This window comes from Schistocerca americana, chromosome 3 (genome assembly GCF_021461395.2).
Source record: "Schistocerca americana isolate TAMUIC-IGC-003095 chromosome 3, iqSchAmer2.1, whole genome shotgun sequence".
NCBI lineage: Eukaryota > Metazoa > Arthropoda > Insecta > Orthoptera > Acrididae > Schistocerca > Schistocerca americana.
This window is the reverse complement of record NC_060121.1, coordinates 804,198,031-804,221,197: the sequence shown is the minus strand read 5'-3', so window position 1 is coordinate 804,221,197 and position 23,167 is coordinate 804,198,031.

The window sequence follows — 23,167 nt, the reverse complement described above, 5'->3', positions numbered from 1 at the left end:
ACTTCGTCGGAAGCAATATCATATGGTTTATGCACATGAACTTCGCCACAAATACCTGGCTGCGGCAAGCATTCGATATCTGCATTATGAAGAACAACAACTACAGCTGGATGCTATATTTGTCTAAGTTAATAAATTGATTTTCTGCTTAGGGCATGACACTGTTGACTGGCTTGAACGGTGAATAATGAACTAAATGTATAATGACGTTTGCTTTAGAGTGGAAGTACCACTAACACACTACAATACAACGATGAGAAGGAGTAATGCTACTGTGTGGTAGCCTGGAAAGGTTTTTTATGGTAACAGAAATGGTAAATTTACTCATTTGTAACAGACAATATTAGCTTCTTCGTGTGTTTCTGATGATATGGTATTTTCAGACACACAATGCAACTACACTTAACTCTTTTCTTTCATATTACATTGTCTTCTAATTACTATCATCCCGTGTTTGGACGACTGGAAATCATAAAAATTAACCTATCCTTTTTTGTTATTTTCCTCAAATATTTCAACATGCTTTGGATCCCTGAGAAATTGAATATTTTCAAAGTTTAATGCATCTAAATATGGAAGATCATTTGGCATGCAACTCACCTAGTCATCTGCGATGTATAAACCAGCTTAACTGACCACGTGGAGCAATAACTGTTCTTAGATTCAATTTTTAACATAAAATATTTGTGTGCAGTCACTTTTGGTAACATTACATGTGTTTCCATACAAATTTCTTTAATTTCTTCACATTAACGCAAAGTTTGAAAATTTAGTTTAACCCCAAGAGGAATCACGAATTTAGAATGTTTCCCGTTTTTTAAAAAATAAAGTCGATCTGTAGCATTGGCTGAATGCCATTCACTGTTGTTATCAGACATCGATAGAGGCATTCTTTTCCATACATCGAATATCATCTGACTTGAAAAGTAAGAATTTGTGGACAAGCAAGGAATTTGTCTTAGGAAGCTAACTGAAATTTGTATGTGGAAACTGGACTGGAGATGTCAAGGAAGAGTTTGGAATCCTCAGACCAGTGATGTTTGGCTATTACTGCATTGGACATTGTTCTCTTGAAGATACAGGGTACTTTTCCGGCTCAGTATTATGTAAAAATCAACACCTATTTCTTTCAGGCACTGTTTGTGATGTATATGTTTTGCATACTTTTTGTTGATATCAGGTAATGCAGTACACTTTCTAAACAAATTAGAAGTATTTTGAATATATTTGAACCTGCTTAGGGTTATTAAAAATTTACAAAGAAATTGATGCAATTACTTTTCCAAAATGCTTCCTCTAATTGAGGTACCATTTAATCGAATTTTATACATTTGAAGGAAACCAATTTTTTCCAGATATCCACGACATAATGACTGCGGTACTACACCTATTTAATGGCATGTATCATGTATATTACAAGGATAAAAAATATCACATCTTAGATTTTAATTTTTTATAATTTTTTTCCTAATAAAAATGTTGTTTTTTCTATAATTTAGTTGATTCTGCAATAAAGCTTAAGTCTACTTCATAAGTATGACTATTGCAAGTTACAAAAAAATTAGAGCAATGCTTTATAAACTTTCGGAAATATTTGTACCTGAATTCTGAAAAAAAAACATCTTGTGGGAAATTGCGAATGAAGATATGAATCCAATCAAATTGTGCCTCAGAACATTCCTGAAGCATAGTCTTCATCCTGCAGCATTTCTTCATCTTCAAGCTTCCTCTTTGCATTCCTCTTAGCACTTTTGCTTCTTTGGTGACTTGAAGAGCAAATCTTTCAGTTTCATGCACCAATTGTCTGTCACACACAAGCAATAGATCTTCCATATTAGAGCTACATTTTACGCTTAAATTTCTCAGGACATCCAACCTCCCTATCACTCCATTACTGAAACATATCACTGCATCTAGTACACCAACTTTTAATGTATTTAGTCCTACAAAAACATTATTGGGTAATCTTTCCCATATGCAATGGTTGAAACTTTCATTTGTCTTCTGAGTACCTCCATTAAGACATTTGCTAATCAAAACAGTGTCACTCAGGTCTCAAAAAATCGATTTTATTTCATTTGTAACAGGCTCAGAAGGAGAATGCTTATATGGTGTATTAGACGACTTTCTTTTGCTTTTTGGTAACCACGCCATGAACCTGCTCCTTTAGGGCAAAGTCCGTGAACAGAGTGGTCATCTGTTGACAACTTATGAAAGAAGATGGTCCATACAGCTTCTCTCATTGCTGCAACATAATTCAGAGGAGCAGTATTCTAATGGCCAGTTCATAATAACTCTGAAGGAGGTCTATTTCAGTTTCTGACAACCTGCCTCGGCTTGACAGAGATTTTCCATCAGATGGCAATTTTTCTTTCATTTCATTTTGTAGCGTCCTCAATCTAGCACCCATCCTCTTTCGCACATGTCCAAAACACTCCAGTTTTGTTACCAAGGTATCACCATAAACACTGAAATTCATTTTATTGAAAGCTTTAGAGCCCCCATCAACTAGGTACTTCGCATATCTAACGTTATAAATGGGCACCGACCTCTGAAATACTTTTAGAGTTCCATCACACTGTAACCTTCATAATTCTTAGAACACTGATGTTCCATACGTCCTTCAGTGTTACCATGGCTGGGTTGGCAGTACTCAGATAAGCACTCAACATCACCAATTTTACCATTCTCTGGAGAAATAGCACTTACAATAACATTCAAGAAACGGTGTTCTCGATGTTGCCACGTCCCATCAAGTGCAACAGTTATGTCCCTGGTTCCACTAATACTTACAGTTTCTTCTACCGCACTTTTCACAGATGGTTTAGACAGAACTGTCAAGAAGGCACCTAAAAGCATTTTACATACTATTTGAAGCTACTGGGGGGCGGAGGAAGGTCCATCAAAGCACAATAAGTTCGAGCAATCTTTTTTCCTTTTCCTTTTGCACGCATTGCATACACTAACTTCAAATCCACATCATATGAACTATGCACAATGTTTGAATTCATTTTTGAGCTAGATTTATTGCAGGATCTACACAGAACAACTAATTATGACGCTAAACCCTTCCTGCTACTTTGTTGTTCAGGTATTTCCAGACAGCTTACACCATCACATTGTTACATTTCGCCACTTCCTTTATCAAAGAAGATAAGATGCCCACATCAACAACAACAAATCCACTACAAACAGCGTCATTCTTAACACAAAAATTTGAATCATCAGGAGGTGTGCCATGTGGGAGTTTCTTCGCTGAAGAACTGATACATAGGTCACTTTCAACAGTGTGGCTCGCTTTGTTTGTGAACTGATTACCACGGAATTTCTTTTTATTGAATTTCTTGATGCATGGCGTAGTTCGTATTTATTGCGCACTAAAGGATATGTATTTCCACAAGTATAAGTAGCACTTGGGCAACGAACATTCAGTAACACGTGAACAAACTGCTTCAGCGAAACAAAAGTAAATACTGGCAAAGATAATCATTTACAGACACTACAAACCTGCACTGTAACCAACATATACAATGTACCATATGCATAAATAGACATTTCCCAGTTCTTTTCGAACTAATACTTGTTTCTGTAACAGAAATAAGGGGGATGTGGTCAGTTCAAAATGGTTCAAATGGCTCTGAGCACTATGGGACTTAACTTCTAAGGTCATCAGTCCCCTAGAACTTAGAACTACTTAAACCTAACCAACCTAAGGACATCACACACATCCATGCCCGAGGCAGGATTCGAATCTGCGACCGTAGCGGTCGCGCGGTTCCAGACTGAAGCGCCTTTAACCGCGTGGCCACACTGGCTGGCAGGATGTGGTCAGTAACTTTAAAATAGGTCATTTTTCATTTGAAACCATATAATGTATATATCAATGTAATCAGGAAAGACTATAGAATGTAATAAAGTCATAAAAAATTTCTATTTTTCTACCATTTCTAAGTATCCTGTATCCTTACAAGGAGAAGCCCCATTAATCATTCATAAATGTTATTCAAGAATATTATTGTATTTAACCTGCTGTGCCGATAGTTGACCCATTATTTGTAGTTAATACTATTACTCAGGCTACTGAGCCATCCACAACAGCTCCTCCTTTCCTGCAAAAGCTTGTCAATGGAGATGTGAAAGTATTCTGGATTGTCATGGTTGCATTTAGTACCTACAAGAAGAAGATTCTCTTAAGCCACATGAATACTCTAGCGTAATAAATAAAAGAATAGAGTGTATATCCGTAGTAAAGTAATTCAAGAGCACATTTTGAAACTGAAAAGAGTTACAGTCTCTCATAACACCATGCAAACAGAAACAGGACAGCATCTATGAATTACTACTATTTACTGATTTGATTTTAATATCTGCCTTCTTCATAGGTCAGCAAGATCTCTGGCCAGTCGAGATTATTTTAACCTTACAAATGTGCCTTCAAGAAATTGTTTACCCAGTGGCCAGATATCTCACATTTCTCCAAGTCCCCCTAAACCTTTCGTCGTTGATGGAAAACATTTGCCCCACTATAGTAATACGCAGTTATGAGCGTTTTAAGGTATGTATCTCATATCTGTCTAGTGACAGCGTAGCGAGATTCTTTTGAAACTTGGAGAAAAACACTGTGTACCACCAGATGGGCTATACAGAAAGCTCTGTGCGCGAATGTGGCGGTGTGCATTTATAGGTGACGAGGTGAGTCTGTTTCACGAAGCCAGCCGGGGTTGCTAAGCGGTTCTAGGCGTTACAGTCTGGAACCGCGCGACCGCTACGGTCGCAGGTTCGAATCCTGCCTCGGGCATGGATGTGTGTGATGTCCTTAGGTCAGTTAGGTTTAAGTTGTTCTAAGTTCTAGGGAACTGATGACCTCAGAAGTTAAGTCCCATAGTGCTCAGAGCCATTTGAACCATTTTTTTTGTTTCACAAAAATCAGATCAAATCACCATCTTCTCCATTTTAAGAACGTGTGAAGGAACTAATTATGTTTTCTGTGTACATCATAGACATTGTTTCGAATCGTTGCTACATACTTATGTAATTTTGCTGGTTTATATGTAATTTGTATGAAGTGGGATGTATATGCCGTAGGAAGCTTAATCCAATGTAGAAAACTTCGGTTTGTGTTACGTCAAAGCCATCTTCAAATGTTATGCTGAAAACCTAGGAGCAATATTTCATTGTTTTTTGGTGAGATGAGTAAATGTGGTGTGGCGCTGATTTGTTGTTCTTTTTCCATTCTGAAGAAATCATTCTAAGCCTAGGTTCACAAGAAAACGTGGATCTAGTTAGGTTCGTGGGGCACATGTGTCTGACATCAACGATTTTCAAAATCGGATAGCTTAAAAAATTTTGGTAGTGAAATTTTCTGACTTCCCTTTTTAAATACATGAAAACTAAATGTTAGCCATGAAAGAATTAAAGCATATTGAAAAGCGGTTACCTCATCACCTGTGAGCTGCACAACTTAATGCAACAAATATGTTTTTGGTATTTGTAACGAAATTTTGATTATTTCGATGCTTTCAAGACCTTCCTTCAACTTACGACACTTTTCAATACCTTTCGACAGTTAAGACATTTTTTTAGATATTTTTCATATGTAGCATACAGGTTCTCCATGCATTTAATCGTTTCAGATTTTATTTCCCCATAAATATATTTTTTCAGTATATATAATGCACACAAGATATTGACCAGATTATAGATTCTGCTCTTTGTTTTACAACCATCAAACATAAATCACTCACATTTTTATGGCAAACTGATTCCATACCAGTTAATGATCACAAATTTATTAAATATTGTACATCTACAACACATTTCTAGTAGTGTGAATTACATTTTTGTTGCATTAGATACAATGAATGTTTTAAGTTTTGTAGTTACAGAAGAGATTTTATATGTTTTGGTAATCTGTTGCATAGTTTTGTTTCTTCATAAAGTACACCTTTGTGGAATGATGTGGTGTTACAGTGAATAACATGTGTGTCCTGCCTGACCTGGTGCTGTAATCATAGGCACTTGTGTTTTGGGAAAAAGCTTTTGTTTTCTAAGTATATTTTTCTTGACAAGCATCACTAATTTGAATATGTAAATGCAGAGGACGGTTAAATCTTCAGCTATCTAAAGAAAGGTTTTCATGGTTTTCTGCTGCTTCTTTGTTTTGTTGTTCTTCCAGCTGCCTTTTATATCCTGAAAATTGTTGTGATCTTGTGTATATTTCCTCGGAAAATGATACTATACTTCAGTATTGAATGTACACTGGCAAGGTATACAGCCCTAACTGCTTCTGCACTAGAATTGTTGTAAAAAATTATTTCCACATTGATCATTTTTGCTACTATCAAGCTAAGGGGTTTTGATATGAGAGTTCCATTTAAGTTTTTCCTGGATATATATCCCAAGAAATTTAGTTTCGGTGACAACACTAATATTTTGTTTATCCACACATGTTGTTGGATGTGCTACATTATTATTCTAATCTATGTGAAAATTTCTGAGTACTGTTTTCTGTTGATAAAGTGTTAGCCTGTTTCTGGTAAACCATTTGGACACTTTTTTCATATCTTTTGCAGATGCAGTGAGGTATTCTTCTTTACTTCTTTATTTCCTTCAATCAATTCACTGCTGACATCTGGAAACAGTACTAGTTCTGAATCCCTAATGTGTAATGTAAAATCATTAACATACACAAAAAGAAATCAACCTAGAAGTGAGTGCTGTTGAGCACAATGACTTAGTCCGCTCAGTTTGAAATTTGTGCCTGGACTTCCTTTCCTTACATATATTTATTTTCAGTTACCTGAGAGTGATGTTCCAAATATTGTTTAATCCATTTACTTGGTACATTTATTACACTGTTCAAGCTTTCTCAGGAGCTTAGAATATTGAAACACATCAAAAGCCTTTGTTAAGTCCAAGAATAAACCCAAGACTTTTCTGTGGTTGTCCACTGTAATCAAAATAATGGTTTATCAGATTGAATGTAGCTGTTTCAGTTGGTTGCTGTGGCCTGAAGTCATGTTGACATCCGCAAACAATATTATTCTCGTTGAAGAATGTATTTATTTGCAAAAGGAATAGTTTTTAATAGATTTCGAAAACCCTTACAGTAGTGATGTAGACCTATAGTTAAATAAACAATTCTGATCACCTTTCTTATATAGGCATCTTACTTCTGGCATTTTCCACTGCTTGATAAAGATGGAGTGTGTAGTATAACAAAGGAGGGAGGATATGTCTTGTTGCTATTTTTGTATTATAGTCTGGAATATCATCAATACCAGCTGAATAATTACTCTTTGGCGAATTAATGATATTTAGGAGTTCAGTTGGTCCTACTGGACTGACAAATACTGATATGTAATTTATTTCAATATATGAATATTCTTTCAATGTAGTACTGGGTGAAATAAGAAACTTGTTCTTCACTAATTTTTCAGCAACAGCTTTATAGTAAAAATTGAAGTTATTTGCTTGATTACAACTGCCTTAGATCAAGGACATTGTTTCCATCCTGTGGTGTTACAATATCTCTGTGAGTTGTGTTCTTCTGTGTAAGATCCTCCACAACATTCCACATGGACTTATTTTTATCAAATGAGGCCATAATATGTTTGTCAATTTCCTTAATTGTGGCTTTATCGATGTAATGCTTGAAAATGTTAAATACATTTACATCTTTTCATTGGTAATAGAAGTATCATATACTTTTCTGCATGATTGTTTCCTGATTAGATTCTCGAAGAGTTCAATATATTTCTGACTAATTCCTTTCGTCACTAACATTTTGCACACTGGTCGAAATGTGATTCACAGTTATGCTTAGTGTAGTCAGTGTAGCCAGTATCAAATCTTCCATGTAACTGAGCAGAGAGAGTGTCACTGGTTTTTGTTACATGTGTTGAAGAGATAACAGAAACAGATTTTAGACTTTTATAATACATAAGAACTTTTCTCAGTGAAGACTATGGGTCAGAATATAAATATTAAGATTACCACACAATACCACTGTTTTCCCAGATATGTTGAATTTGCCTAAAGTAAGGTCTAGCTGTTAGAAAGTAACCACTGATTTTGCTAACAGGATTTCCATACATATATTAAGTCATAATTTTTTCAGGCACTAACTCAACAGCATAGGTTTCAAAGTAACTTTCACAATCTAATTTGCATACAGAGGCTACATTCTTATAACATATACAAGTTTCTTTTACATGTACAGAAGTTCCTTCAAGTTTTGATTCAATTAGACAAAAGCAGTTAGCAAGGCTAAAATCTAATACTTCTAAGCATTGTAAATAATCAGTTTGTAATAAATCATAAAACTGGCACATCACTCCATTTACTGCTGACAGTTATGTTTATTTCAAAATCTTTCTTTCTTAATGACAGTACATTTTGTGGTACAATCATTAGTGTGTATTTGCAGTTTAGTTGTGTATCATATTTATTTGTGAAACAGTCTGCTTTCCTAAAAAATATCATTCACTCTTTTAGAAGCCTTTCCACCTTTCTTTAAGACCCATCTGGACAAAGTCAGATGGAAATGCTTACATAGTATCCTTCTTGTGACTGAAATTTACTAAACAACAGATTTCTTCAACGAAAAACTGATTCCCACTGTAAATTAAATGAAAGTCATGGCTCATATGTATGGATTTGTCTAGTGTTCTTACATCTATTATGTTGACATACAGAAATTTTTGCATACTTTGTCTATCTCTTTCCATACACATCATATGGTTGATTGATAACAGCTGCATTTCTGTTGCCTAATTTCAGTAGCACACTTTCAGGAACTGTGATGAGTTCACTACCTTTATTCTGGCAACATCATTTGCACCTTCACAAAATATGGTAGAGTCTTTTGAGCTAAGGTTTACACATGATTTTACCATTGATTTCGTCACTTCTTCAGTATCTACCCTCAGCTTGACAAAGGCCTGGACAAGTTAGTTTGCACATCTTCCATTTTTTCTGATATCTGACATCGATGACTATTGGAAAAAATTAAAACTTTTCGTTCCTTTTTGTACACTTCAGAATAGTTGACTTATTTTTTAATCATATGTTGTTGTTTACTATGTGAAATTTGTGGAAAATTAACAGTGTGTAGGTTCTGATATTTATAATTCTTTTTTCGAATCACATGCTTCTGTCTGAGATTGTTTGTAGAATCATTTTTGCCATTATATCTATTTATAGAACTTACATTTCTATTTCCAAGTTTTGTGTAAGTTTACGCTGTGGTTCAGGCTTTGTTTATGTAACTGGTAGCCGATAATTCTGTGAGGTTGGATTGAAGTTCTGGTTGTTGAATTTTTACATCCAGGATTTTGCAGCTTTCTCCAACAAGGCTACAGTTATTTTAAGTTCATCGCAGACGAAAGTGTTTTAAATAGACTTAAATGTTTACCTCCATGTTGAAAATGTTAAAAAGACGTAAACTCAAACTTTAACCTACCTGTGAGGACAATATAATGTATTGAAATTGTAACCTGTATGTTACAGATATGGAAAAGATGTAGTGATAGCAGTAAACGCAATTGTAGCCAAGATTTTAGACTTGTTATGCTAGTGGAAATGTAGTTGGAACACACTAGTTAAAGTGTAGAAGGCATGCAGTTGATTTGTTATGTAAATCACACAAAAAACGTATGTGTATAATCACTAAAACCGCCATGCCTCTTTTAACTTGTAAGGTAGGAAGAATATTCTACATGTTTCATGCAAGTCTACATTTGCCTAGATGATATCTCATGATGTCTTATTTCGTAAGAGAGTATCTGTGTAAGATCTTGATTGTTTCCAGAGATACAAAGTATAAGCCTGTTCCTACCTCCAGGGAAAGCTTTCAAACACATGCAGACAGAGTTCAGTTGTCAACACCACTGGATGAGATGATCTTATGCTCAAACTGTCGTTTCTGTAGGAAGCTTCCTGATTGTCGAGTGGTGACGGGTGATGGGTAATTGAGAAAAAGAGCATTGGAGGGGTGGGTTAGAGAGAAGTACGGAAAGAGGGAGAAGGGTGGGTAACGATGAGGGAGAGCTGTTCAAGGTTACATTTCAACCAGAAACAGCATTGAATGCCTACAAATTTCAGTTCACATTTTATCCTGTTGTTTAACGCAGGTCATTAGCTTACTTCCTTACAAATATATATGATAAGCGCTAACCGAATTACTTATCAGTAATATGAAAAGCACTGGTTACAGTAAATACTAACAAGTAGACGTCTCCACTGGTGCGATCGACTTTTTGAAACTGTCTATAGTGTGATATAGTTTAAGACTCGCTGTATCATACAATGTAATCACTACACTTGTACTCACTTGCAAGTACCAGATGAAAAAAAATACAGAATTTTTAGTAACACTCAACAGCATTAAAAAAAATGCAACATACTGTTTGTTTGTGTGGTGAAGTGGACAGGATAACAGCTTCGTGTGCAGCTGGTTGGGGGTTCAAATTTTGTCTGAGGCACAACTTTTTACATTTAAGTCTTTATCTAAATTACTTTGATCGTAATTTTGTTCAGTTAGTTAATTTAAATGTAGTATTTTGATGCCACTCCTTTATCACATAATTTTAATAGAAATATCAACTTCTTGCTTTGCTCTCATTTTTCTTCCTATTATTCTTTCTCTGCTGGGAAGTTTTATTCATGTGTTTTAGTTAATTTTATGTATTTATTTAGATTTAATTTCTATTCTTTTATCACCTTGTTATTTGGAACACATTACTCCATTCATTGTATCTATTTCGCATTTTGCTTGAATTTTGTTTCACTTATAAAACCGTCATTCATTTAAATTTTCATCTGCATTGTTTGGTCCATAGTATAATAGGTATTTTGGTTACGTTTTAACAAAAATACATTTTTCACACCATTGGACAAATATGCATAGATTACTTCATCTTTTGTTTTTTGATGGATAGATTGGAATTTTCAAATAATTGAACATTACAATCGAAAAATACAATTCATATTCACAAAAATTCCATTTGGAAAGAGAATAACATGAAGAAAAAATGAAATAGAAGGAAAAGTTCATACCGCTATTAAAATGATGTGACGAAGGAATAGAAACAAAAAATTACATGTAAACCAATTAACTGAATAAAAATAATGATCAAAACCTTTTCGATAAAGATTTAAAAATAAAGAAGCTTGTGCATCTTAGGAGATTCGAACCTACATCCTCCTGCATGCGAAGTTGTGGTACTATTAATTACACTGCAAAATCGAATTATGTAAAGCAAATTTTATATCGTTCTTAAGTATCACACAAAATTCCGAATTTTTGTCGTTAATGACTCGCAAACGAGGGCTCGCCAGGGTGAATGGCTGTAGTGTGTGATACCTGGGATCTTAACCTACATCAGCGTATGCATACTTTTCAAAAGTAGATCGCACCGCTGGGGACCTCTCCTTGTAAGCAGTTCTTGAATAAATTTTAATGAGTATCTAAATGTACAGGTGCAGAGTGGTTCGTATCCAGGTCATGGGCGTCTGAAGCCAGTTTTTTTTCTTTCTTTTGTAATGAAAGGGTTTAATTAGAGGTTACTTCGGTAGATTCTTCAGACAGAATACGTATGAGCACGTCCACATAGTTCTGTGAGATCACCAGCCAGTCAAGATACTAGTTTAAAAACAAAATGTGGCAAATAAGGGAATAGGAGTGATCCCATATCGTTGGTAGCTGAAATGTAGCACTAGAGAGAGGATCCTGTCTGGATTCAACATACCAAGTGACAGCCAGCTGCCAACACGTTATTTGTCTCCCTCTCTTTCTACTGGCTTCCAAGAATGGGTCGACAATGGGCAGTTGTCAGTATGTCGCTTTCCACAGGAACAAACGACTTTGCTGAATCGACGATCTTAATTGGGACGTAGGCCACAATGAATGGTACTTGAACAATTCAGGAGAATATTGAAGGGAAATCTTGGAAATAAAAGTAATTATCTGAAATACTCCAGGGTCGGCTACGAGGTGTACAACTGCATGCGGAAACGATGTGCGGACCGAGGCTCGGCCCGTCTCGGCTTTGCTCCTTTCTTCTCGGAAGAAGGGCCGTAGCAGCGCGACATTTCATTTAGCACTACGATGCGCTTTTTCCGTCGGTATGAGTTTCCTCAATTCGCGGAATTTTGGCGTCATTGCTTTTTACCCTTCACTATTTGCTCGTGCCGTACAGAAAGACCTCAGATTCCGTGGTTGTTTGCTCGAAAAGAGGCACTCTAGTGATATATTGTCGGAAGCCTTTAAAAATGAAAGGGAGAGACAGAAGAGGAAGATAAGAATTCTCAGTATCGCATAACAGACATACATTCACGTAATAACTGGTACCACGAACTTGCTATGGAATGACATTACAACACCATTCAGAAAGACGTTAAAGATTTACTTGACCACGAAATAGCAAAAAATGACGGCGATCGACAGACGGGATTCGTTTTTCTGTAGATCGAGAAGCACTGTGTGCCATATTTTCGGGCATGGAGAATGTGGTGAAATTTGTGATACGAGTTCCGAAGTTACACGCATAATACTCGTACTACTGCGAGTGCAACAGTTTTCGATGGAACTGAACGAAGAATATGCAGGCTTTGTGTGTACTGGAAAGTACGTTGGTTAAGTCAATGAGTATGCCTGGTCGTGAGAAATCTCAAAATCTTCACCAGTCTGCTGCTGCGGTGTGGTTAGATTGTCATAGTGAAAACTCTCACCTCTTTTGCCAGATAGTCGTTGGACAGCACGCCGCAGAAAGCACTGAATTACCGCAGCGATTCAACTGTCTCTACTTAGAACCTTCCGTCTCCAGACTATTTTAGATGGGCGACATTGAGCTGGAATGTTGGCACCGCGGATATCGCTGAAACAGCTTGTTTTCGGCTATAACGGCTTTTTCATCTCCAGTCCAACCCGAGTGTTAAGACTGCTCAGAATAACCGATTTTGCCGGCCGGTGTGGCCGAGAGGTCCAATGACGCCGCCCCTACATACATCGCACCATACAGTCAGTTTTTCTGAATGAAATGGCACTTCATGGACAACTTGTGGGTTCATGTCGCTCCAATAACGATTATTTTGCCTACTGACAAAGCCACTAGAACAAAAACACACCTCGTCTGGACAGATGGTTTTTGTCATTGAAATCAGGATCAGGTTCCAACTACTGTATGGTCCAGTCAGTGAACTAATGCCGCAATGTGTGATCGTTTGACTTCAACTCTCGAGTCAATACAACGTTGTAGGGATGCAGGTCCTTATGCTTTCGCAAAAGGCGTCAAGTTGGTGCCTAAATACTGGACGCACCTGGTGCGATATGGTCCTTACTTCGCGCTTCACGTTGTCTGCTTGGTGGGTTCTAGGCGTGTAGAGCAGGCGCTCTCAAACGTTTCCGTCGCGCCCCCTTTGAACCAAAAGTGATTTTCGCCCTCTCCTCCAATCCTGTTCAAATGGCTCTGAGCACTATGGGACTTAACATCTGTGGTCATCAGTCCCCTAGAACTTAGAACTACTTAAATCTAACTAACCTAAGGACATCACACACATCAATGCCCGAGGCAGGATTCGAACCTGCGACCGTAGTAGTCGCGCGGTTCCGGACTGAGCGCCTGAACCGCTAGACCACCGCGGCCGCCCTCCAATCCTGTTGCAGATAGCATGATGTGGAAAAGAAAAGAATATACATACTTTCATTAAATTCGAATCTTTTTCCTTATTGGTACTGCATACTTTCGAAGAAGAAGAGACACACCGTGAATCACTTCCTTGGGAGATCTTGGTACCACTGCGAGTCAGTAACATATCCAAGGGAATGGATCACTTTATCACTTTATTTTAAATCTGTTTCACTACTGCCACTGAACGCCAAAAAGAATTCTACCAGTAGCTAAGTCCCTGTGTCTGAAGTGACTCCGGCAACCTGACTGAAATCCCGTGGACAATAACAACTGTGATTAACAATGTCTTACTATGGTCAGTGTTGCAACGAAGTGCCGGTCACGTTGTCAAGTGACTTATTTTCATTAGTGACTGGTAAATGTTAGCCGCGCGGGATTAGCCGAGCGGTCTGGGGCGCTGCAGTCATGGACTGTGCGACTGGTACCGGCGAAGATTCGAGTCTTCCCTCCGGCATGGGTGTGTGTGTTTGTCCTTAGGATAATTTAGGTTAAGTAGTGTGTAAGCTTAGGGACTGATGACCTTAGCAGTTAAGTCCCATAAGATTTCACACACATTTGAACATTTGGTAAATGTTAGGTAAGCAGCTAACCCTGCGAGTGATCGGTGACAAGGGCTGTGTTTTCATCACATATTACTCGCGACTTTCTCGCCATTCCTGCTGACGGGATTTACTGGTCTGTTATTGTGGAATAAGTCAGCGTATCAACTGTGGCAGAATTCCCTAACTTGGTTCATGGAAATGAAAATCTGACGCTAGCAATATTTGTTTAGGTAAGTTTTTTTCTGACTGTAGTTAATACAAATATTTCAGTGAATGCCGGTGGCCCCACTACTACTCTCTGTGCCCATCCCGCGGAGTCTAACAAATCCTCAATTTTCTATCAGCTTGGATGCACGATCTGTTAAGTTGTTGTGCAGTGATTGTTGCACTTGTCGGCTCTTGCAGTCTTCAGAATTGTGTGGATGATGCTTTTAGGAAAGTTTGATGCAATATCATCAATTTCACAGACTCTACAAACCTACGTTTTGTTGCCACTTCACCCAGTTTCAGAAACTCCGATGATATGTTATCTGTTTCTTCTGCCATATTTCGAGTCTTCCTAACCTCTTTTAAATTATGCCACTAAAATTATATCTCCTATCTCTTCCTTATCGACTTCTGTTCCTCCCCCTACCATTTCATCGGGCAAATCGGAACCTTCATATATGCCTTCAGTGTATTAATTTCATCTATTCGCTCTCACAGCTGCGTTTAACAATGGAATTACAATTGCATTCTTAATTTTACTGCCTTCGCTTTTATTACCCCCAAAGGTTTTTTTCACTTTCTATGTGCTGTGACACTACATCAGCAAATAATTTCTCTTTTGAGTTCTTCTTACTCGTATTTTTCATGTAATCATTTCGCCTTATCTTTCCTGCACTTTTTATTACATTCCTAAGAGACTTGTATTTACGTATTCCCTCGACGATTTTGCTCTCCTCTCTTTCATCGAGCAACTGAAATACACTACTGGACATTAAAATAGCTACACCAGGAAGATGACGTGCTACAGACGCGAAATTTAACCGACAGGAAGAAGATGCTGTGATATGCAAATGATTAGCTTTTCAGAGCATTCACACAACGTGCTGACAGGAGGAGAGTTTCCAACCGATTTCTCGTGCACAAACAGCAGTTGACCGGCGCTGCCTGGTGAAATGTTGTTGCAATATCTCGTGTAAGGAGGAGAAATGCGTACCATTACGTTTCCGACTTTGATAAAGATCGGATAGTAGTTTAACGTGATTGCGGTTTATCGTATCGCGACATTGCTGCTCGCGTTCGTCGAGATCCAATGACTGTTAGCAGAATATGGAATCGGTGGGTTCAGAAGGGTAATACGGAACGCCGTGTTGGATCCCAACGGCCTCGTATCACTAGCAGTCGAGATGATAGGCATCTTATCCGCATGGCTGTAACGGATCGTGCAGCCACGTCTCGATCCCTGAGTCAACAGGTAGGGACGTTTGCAAGACAACAATCATCTGCACGAACAGTTCGACGACGTTTTCAGTAGCATGGAATATCAGCTCGGAGACCATGGCTGCGGTTACCCTTGACGCTGCATCACAGACAGGAGCTCCTGCGTTGGCGTACTCAACGACGAACCTCGGTGCACGAATGGCAAAACGTCATTTTTTCGGATGAATCCAGGTTCTGTTTACAGCATCATGATGGTCGCATCCGTGTTTGGCGACATCGCGGTGAACGCACATTGGAAGCGTGTTTTCGTCATCGCCATACTGACGTATCACCCGGCGTGATAGTATGGGGTGCCATTGGTTCCACGTCTTGGTCACCTCTTGTTCGCATTGACGGCACTTTGAACAATGGACGTTACATTTCAGATGTATTACGACCCGTGGCTCTACCCTTCATTCGATCCCTGCGAAACCCTACATTTTAGCAGGATAATGCACGACCGCATGATGCAGGTCCTGTACGGGCCTTTATGCATACAGAAAATGTTCGACTGCTGCCCTGGCCAGCACATTCTCCAGATCTCTCACCAACTGAAAACGTCTGGTCAATGGTGACCGAGCGACTGGCTCGTCACAATACACCAGTCACTACTCTTGATGAACTGTGGTATCGTGTTGAAGCTGCATGGGCAGCTGTACCTGTACACGGCATCGAAGCTCTGTTTGACTCAATGCCCAGGAGTATCAAGGCCGTTATTACGCCAGAGTTAGTTGTTCTGGGTACTGGTTTCTCAGGATCTACGCACCCAAATTGTGTAAAAATGTAACCACATGTTAGTTATAGTATAATATATTTGTCCAATTAATACCCGTTTATCATCTGCATTTCCTCTTGGTGTAGCAATTTTAATGGCCAGTTGTGTATTTCTTCCTTTACCTGTAATTTACTCGCAGTTACCTTCCTTGTAAATATGTTATTCTTTCCAGTTTCGGTGTTTGCCGTTTTAGAGATGTCCATTACTCTTCAACTGAACTGCTCACTAAACTATTATGGCATTGCCGGCCAGGGTGGCCGAGCGGTTCTAGGCGCTGCAGTCTGGAACCGCGCGACCGCAACGGTCGCAGGTTCGAATCCTGCTTCGGGCATGGATGTGTGTGATGTCCTTAGGTTAGTTAGGTTTAATTAGTTCTAAGTTCTATGGGACTGATGACCTCAGCAGTTAAGTCCCATAGTGCTCAGAGCCATTTGAACCATTTTTATTATGGGATTATCTGCAGCGTCAGAAAACTTTAAGCGTATCTCTTGATTCTTTAGCACTTCCGTACCCCACTTCTTTGCGGATTAGTTCTTTCCGTCTAGTCTCTTAAACTTCAGCCTACTCTTCATCACTACTGAGTTGCGATCTGAGTATATATGTACTGCTGGGTAATCCGTACAATCCAGTGTTTGACTTCTGAATCTCTTCCTAACGACGACGTAATCTAGGAGGAACCTTCCCGTATCTCCCGCCATATGCAAGGATACCCCCTCCTTTTGTGATTTTGAAACAGAGACTGAAAGGTGAGGGATCTCCCTTTTTCTGAAGGTGCATACAGATGCCTGATCAGCGTAGTCAATTATATAGCATCTGAAAGGAGTTTCTTTTAATGAAAGAGATAAATTTTAATTATCTCAGTATATTCTTTAGATGTAAATCGTATCGGCGCGCCTGTGTCGACCTGTGGTGCCGCAGTCAATCTATAAGGTCAAGAAAACGTGTTACTTATAGTATCTGAACAAATTTCGAGAAATAAGGAGAAAAGGAATGATTTCAACGTCCCCGCCAGCTGAAATCCAGTTCCATGGAGAGACAGTATAGTCTGGATCCGACACTTAATGATTTTCTCCAATGCTTCCAACGGGCAGTCGAGAAGAAGTGAAGTGTGAGTAATTGTCAGCGGATCAGGTTCGACTGGAACAAAATACCTTTGCTGACTCCGTAATCCTAATCGGCACGTCGGTCGCAAGGTACTGTACTTGAATGCAGCAGGAGAACGTTGGAATGAAACATAAGAAGAACATATAAGAATATTGTATACTCCTTACACCGGCTGGGGGACCCGCAGTTGGCTGTAGATCCTCTACTGAAGCAAATCTTCAGTGACGAAGCAGTCATAAAGCACTAGACACATACGCTGTCACGACTTTCCCTTCATGGGTAGATTGTGGTAGCGTTAAGACTGAAGCACTACAGCACAGTTTCATAGAACGTGATGAATGGTAAAATGGAAAAAAATAGTTTTTTCAGAAGATGAGTATGTGGGAACCATATTTCCACAAAACAGCTTTAGATGTGGTGCTTCTTTAGAGAAGTAATAGGGTAAACGGGCAGTGCTGTATACAATCTATAATCCATGATTCTGTAATAATGTGAGTGATAAAACAGTTTCCAGAATACGTTTACTTTTCACAGGCAATGTTGCACTGCTGTTAAATGCTTATAGAAGACTACGATTGAAAATTTTGGTCTTAAATAATCATCAGTTCGACAAATGTTGTCAACATAACATATAAGATTCATTTTATTCTTTCGAAAGGGGAAGTAAAGCACAAATGTGCGCTGCATGGAGCATCATGGTGAGACGGATCCGACAGATTCATCTCATATATTTATCTGATCTTGTAAGTAATTGAATTTTACATTGAATTTTAGCGGCGCGTTCCGTCACAGGGTTATTTGGTAACCGTGATAGCGTTACGGAGATGTTTAGCAAACTCAAGTGGCAGACTCTGCAAGAGAGGCGCTCTGCATCGCAGTATTGCTTGCTCGCCAGGTTTCGAGAGGGTGTGTTTCTGGGTGAGGTATCGAATATATTGCTTCCCTCTACTTATACCTCCCGAGGAGATCACGAATGTAAAATTAGAGAGATTCGAACGCGCACGGAGGCTTTCAGACAGTCGTTCTACCCGCGAATCATACGCGACTGGAACAGGAAAGGGAGGTAATGACAGTGGCACGTAAAGTGCCCTCCGTCACACACCGTTGGGTGGCTTGCGGAGTATAAATGTAGATGAATTTAGATGTAGATGTATCACTCGCTATCTGCTTGGGAAGGTTTTAAGCCTCTCGGAAGGACATGAGTCGTTTTAGTCTCAATATTCACCTTAAGATTTGTGCAACTGTGTCCTTCAAATATCCTTTTCCTATGAATTTATGTGCTGTACTTCAATGAGGCGGGGTTTTCGTAAGTGAGGCCAGTATCTTTTGTATGCTGGAGCAGTTGTACCAATAGTGATAGTTTCTGTCAATAGATAGACAGATTTAGCCTTGGCGTAGGTCAGCCGGATGAACAGGTGTACAATTAAGTTGGCAGGAGGGACACTGCTCATGTTTGGCTACCCCCTCCGCGCTGAAAAGCCGAAGGGGCTCTGTTGCGTGAGCTTAGAGCCTGCGCGGCTCCGGGGACCATTAAGTGTCATCAAAATGACGTGTGCGTGTCCAGCAGAGCACTTAGAATAAACTGAGCGCGAAACTGACACTACCTGGTCTCGTGGGTGAGTGGACCCTCAGAAATCGCAGAAAGAGCAGCTACATATTTCACTCGCGGCAATTTGGTCCATTTGGGGACGTAAGAAAGACGATAATTTCATTGTAGATGCTTGCACCAGGCAGAAACGGAGCAAATAAGCACATGATACTACTGGAAAGGAAAAGCACGAAAAACTTGCGCAAAACTATACAAGTGGGAATATGTATTTATTGTGCTGATAAGCATTAAAATTATAATCATTCTCGCTGCGAGCATTAATGCTGTCTGTAATAATCACTGTTAATTTAGAGATTTTTCATTATAAATAAAAATGTTTTACTCAGGATCATGCTTTCAGTCCTCTAACAAACTATACAGAATATTTAATCAAGTAAACGATGGGTAACGTCATATGCCGATTTCGCATTTTATTAATCATCTTTTAGTGACATGTTCATGATATCTTTAATCAAATCTTTGAATTGCTTCACATATGTCCCTGCAGACATAATAAACTGCCTAATGTACGGCAGTTACTGCAATGCAAAGAAATCCCTAGTGCAGATGTCTCAAGTTACTATTAAGCGTAGTGTTGGTCTTTCTTAAGGTTACGTTGGTCGTCATTGCTGCTTTTAAATTTCCTCCTCAGTTGTAATGAGTAAGCAACATTAAGTGTCAACCTACGTACGTCCAATGCTAATATATAACTTCAGTTCAGTTCAGTACCTCCACACATTTACAGTTTACGTACAGTTTACCGACAACCTAACAGAACGAACAGTACTAGAAAAGACGCGTTTTGAAGAGATCTTTAATGTGGTGTCTCACTAAAACTGCGTATTCTCGTAAGACGCAAATATAAACACGGAAATCACTAAATGGTTCAAATGGCTCTGAGCACTATGGGACTTAACTTCTTAGGTCATCAGTCCACTAGAACTTAGAACTACTTAAACCTAACAAACCTACAGACATCACACACATCCATGCCCGAGGCAGGATTCGAACCTGCGACCGTAGCGGTAACGCGGTTCCAAACTGAAGCGCTTAGAACCGAACGGCCACTCCGGCCGGCGGAAATCACTAAATACGGCATGTTAGCTTCTCAAAAAGTCGAATACAATGAGATTGTTCGTACCAGAATCTGTTATAAAAGTTAATGTGGACGCAAACGTGTTTTATTTGATGCTGTAACTCGACGTTTTTATACACACAACCATAGTGAACATATCACCTGAGCAGCATTGTTATTGGTCGTACTGTGCCCATAAGTCTTTACTGCCAGTCCGTCATTACTTGAAGTCTGCTTACAAAAATTCGTAACAGAGGTATTTGCGATAAATCTTCACATTTCCTTGAACTCCATACTGCAAGTTATAATACAAAAAATCAAGCCAGTATGGAGAATGCCGCATCGAGTGTCACGCCGGTTTGGCGTCACTTCGACAGCGGCTGCTAGAAGGGTGGAGGAGTGGGAGGAGCCGCGCAGGATTTAACACTTGCTCTCTCTCCTCGTCCGATACCTCACTCAGCCAATGGGAGTGGGTAGAAGCAGGTGTTCTCCAGACACTTAGTAGATTAAGGTGTTGGAACTGTTCCTAATGTGTAACGTTTAACCATATTTATTTCAGCCTTTTCAGACTTCTGGGGAAAATTATATTTGGTTTCATAGGACTTGTTTATGTGAGAGTTACATACCATATGTGTTGTACACAAAGAAACTTCATTCTCTTATGTAGTTTTTAAGGTGATATTACTTTCAATGTGTACAGTAAATTCATATAATTGTGAGAAGCAGAGGACTGAAACGTTCTTTCTCGAAAGGTTTTGAGACTGGAAACACCTGGCTTTGTTGAGCTAGGTGTTAGGGCCTACATGGGCAACTGCAGGACTGAAGTTATTCCTTATTTAACTCGCAGTAAACCCCTGTAACTTCTGTGATTGCTGTCTACTGAAGCTCCCAAATTGAAACTGATTTTTCTTTCATAAATAGGTGGGCGTTCATTGTATGATCCAAGTGGTGTTCAGCCATATATTGCTTAGAGTACAGGACACTGCAAATCCTTGTTAATCACTGAACAGATTTCGCTTGGCAGAGAAGCTTACATGCTTGCATTGTTTTTCATCATCCTCATCGCCATTCATGTCGCCGAAGTGGCGTCAACTAAAAAGACTTGAACCAGGTGCCAGGGCTACCCGACGGGAGGCCCTAGCCATAGTCTACGACATTTCATTTTCATTCTTTTTCATCATTTTTGAATGGTGTAATTTAATAGATTTTCATGGTTTGGGGACTTTCCCATTCTCAGTTCTTTCTTTCATTAGTTGTCCAACAAACAGTCACACGTTCATCGTTTATGGGTCATTTGTAGACCGCCCTAAATTTCATATGAATTTTGTTGAAGAAGAGATGGGGTTTCTTTGTACTTTGTACGTTAAGTGGCATGCTAGACGACGTGTTGTTCAGAGTACGTTGAAATTCTCTTTTGTTCGTTAGATGTATCGAAATTTGCGAAAGACAGTGAGTGCCTATGTGTGGGAATTATATTTATTTTCGTTCACTTTGTGAAATTCAATGAACTTATCGTTGCTTGCTACCTGCTCGGGACTGAGTTGAGATTTTCTCTGCTGAGGAGGCAGTGAGCATGTTAGTGGGATTGGTGATGGAGAGCTATGCTTATTTTTGCTTCCTGAGGGATGAACGACTATATGATTATGAAATGGGCATCCTTTTGTTATCCCAGCTATCCCCCCTCACTACTGGTCTGGTGCACCTGTAATTTTAACTCTTTTATGGAGTAGGGATAGTACCATGTAATAAGATGATAAGTGCATTTTTATCTTCTGAAATTGGTCCATACACAATTTATTTTATTAATAAATCCTTCAGACCAAATATTTCAGGGATCATGATTTCTGTGGTGGAGTAATTATTAGCAAAATTAAATGTGATATTCTGATTATTTAGTTGAAGAGTCTGAAGAAATTAAGATTATACACTGAATTATCCTAGTGCCATTGTCAGATTAAAGCGATGTATGAATAATTACAGTAACAGTTTGATTTATCACGAGAATGGAAACAAAGGTATTTCTTTTACCTACTCTTGACAAGACTTCAGCATTTTCATACGTAGAAGGAGGTGCCTTTCAGTGGTTTTACAGTAAACATTTGTTTATTGGCATAAGATAAATAAGTTATGAGTACTATTTGTGTAGTGCATAGAGGGCAGTGGCAGTTTGCTAGAACCATAAAACCATTAAACATAATGAAGCTATCAAGACGTTCACATGACATTATGGTTTTTGACGGCTCAGTGGACTCTCGTGTTCTGTCTGCATTTTTAAATTCAAGCAGCCTTTCTCCCATAGTATTGATTACATTTTCCGAACTGTAGATAAGGTGAAAGTATTTAAAAGTAATCCTTCTTCAAATATAATCTCTTTTTACAATTTTAAGATGGCATTCTTTGTAGAAAGCACTTGATTGTACACATGTACCTAGGCATAACAGATAAGGTGATCCAACTACATTTTCTACATACAATTTTCCTCTTAAAATCCCAGGAATGGAAATATTGTATTCGTTGCAAGAATATTGTTGGAAAATTGCGTAAATCAGTAATTGGTCTCTATCTTTTGCGAAGATTACGTCCTATACGGCCTTGTGAAAGCGATAAGTTAAAAAGTATCTTCTTCTCTTTGGAAATATAAGAGCATCTTATGTTAAAAAAAACTATCCCAAAAAAATTTAATGTTTAATATCAATGTCTCCAGCCACACAAAAACCGAGAAACATATGACGGTGCAAGTGCTAAAAATGTTATTTTCCTCTGCAAGTATGTACAAGATGAACACCTGCAAACACGAGCGTTCTATTACTGTACCAAATTAAGAAGAAATCGTTCTCTGAAACACGTTGTGAGTGATAAGGCGATGAAAAAAGTTTCTCTTAATGTACATTAAAATATTCCAATGCCAACATTGGCTTGCAGAGCGTA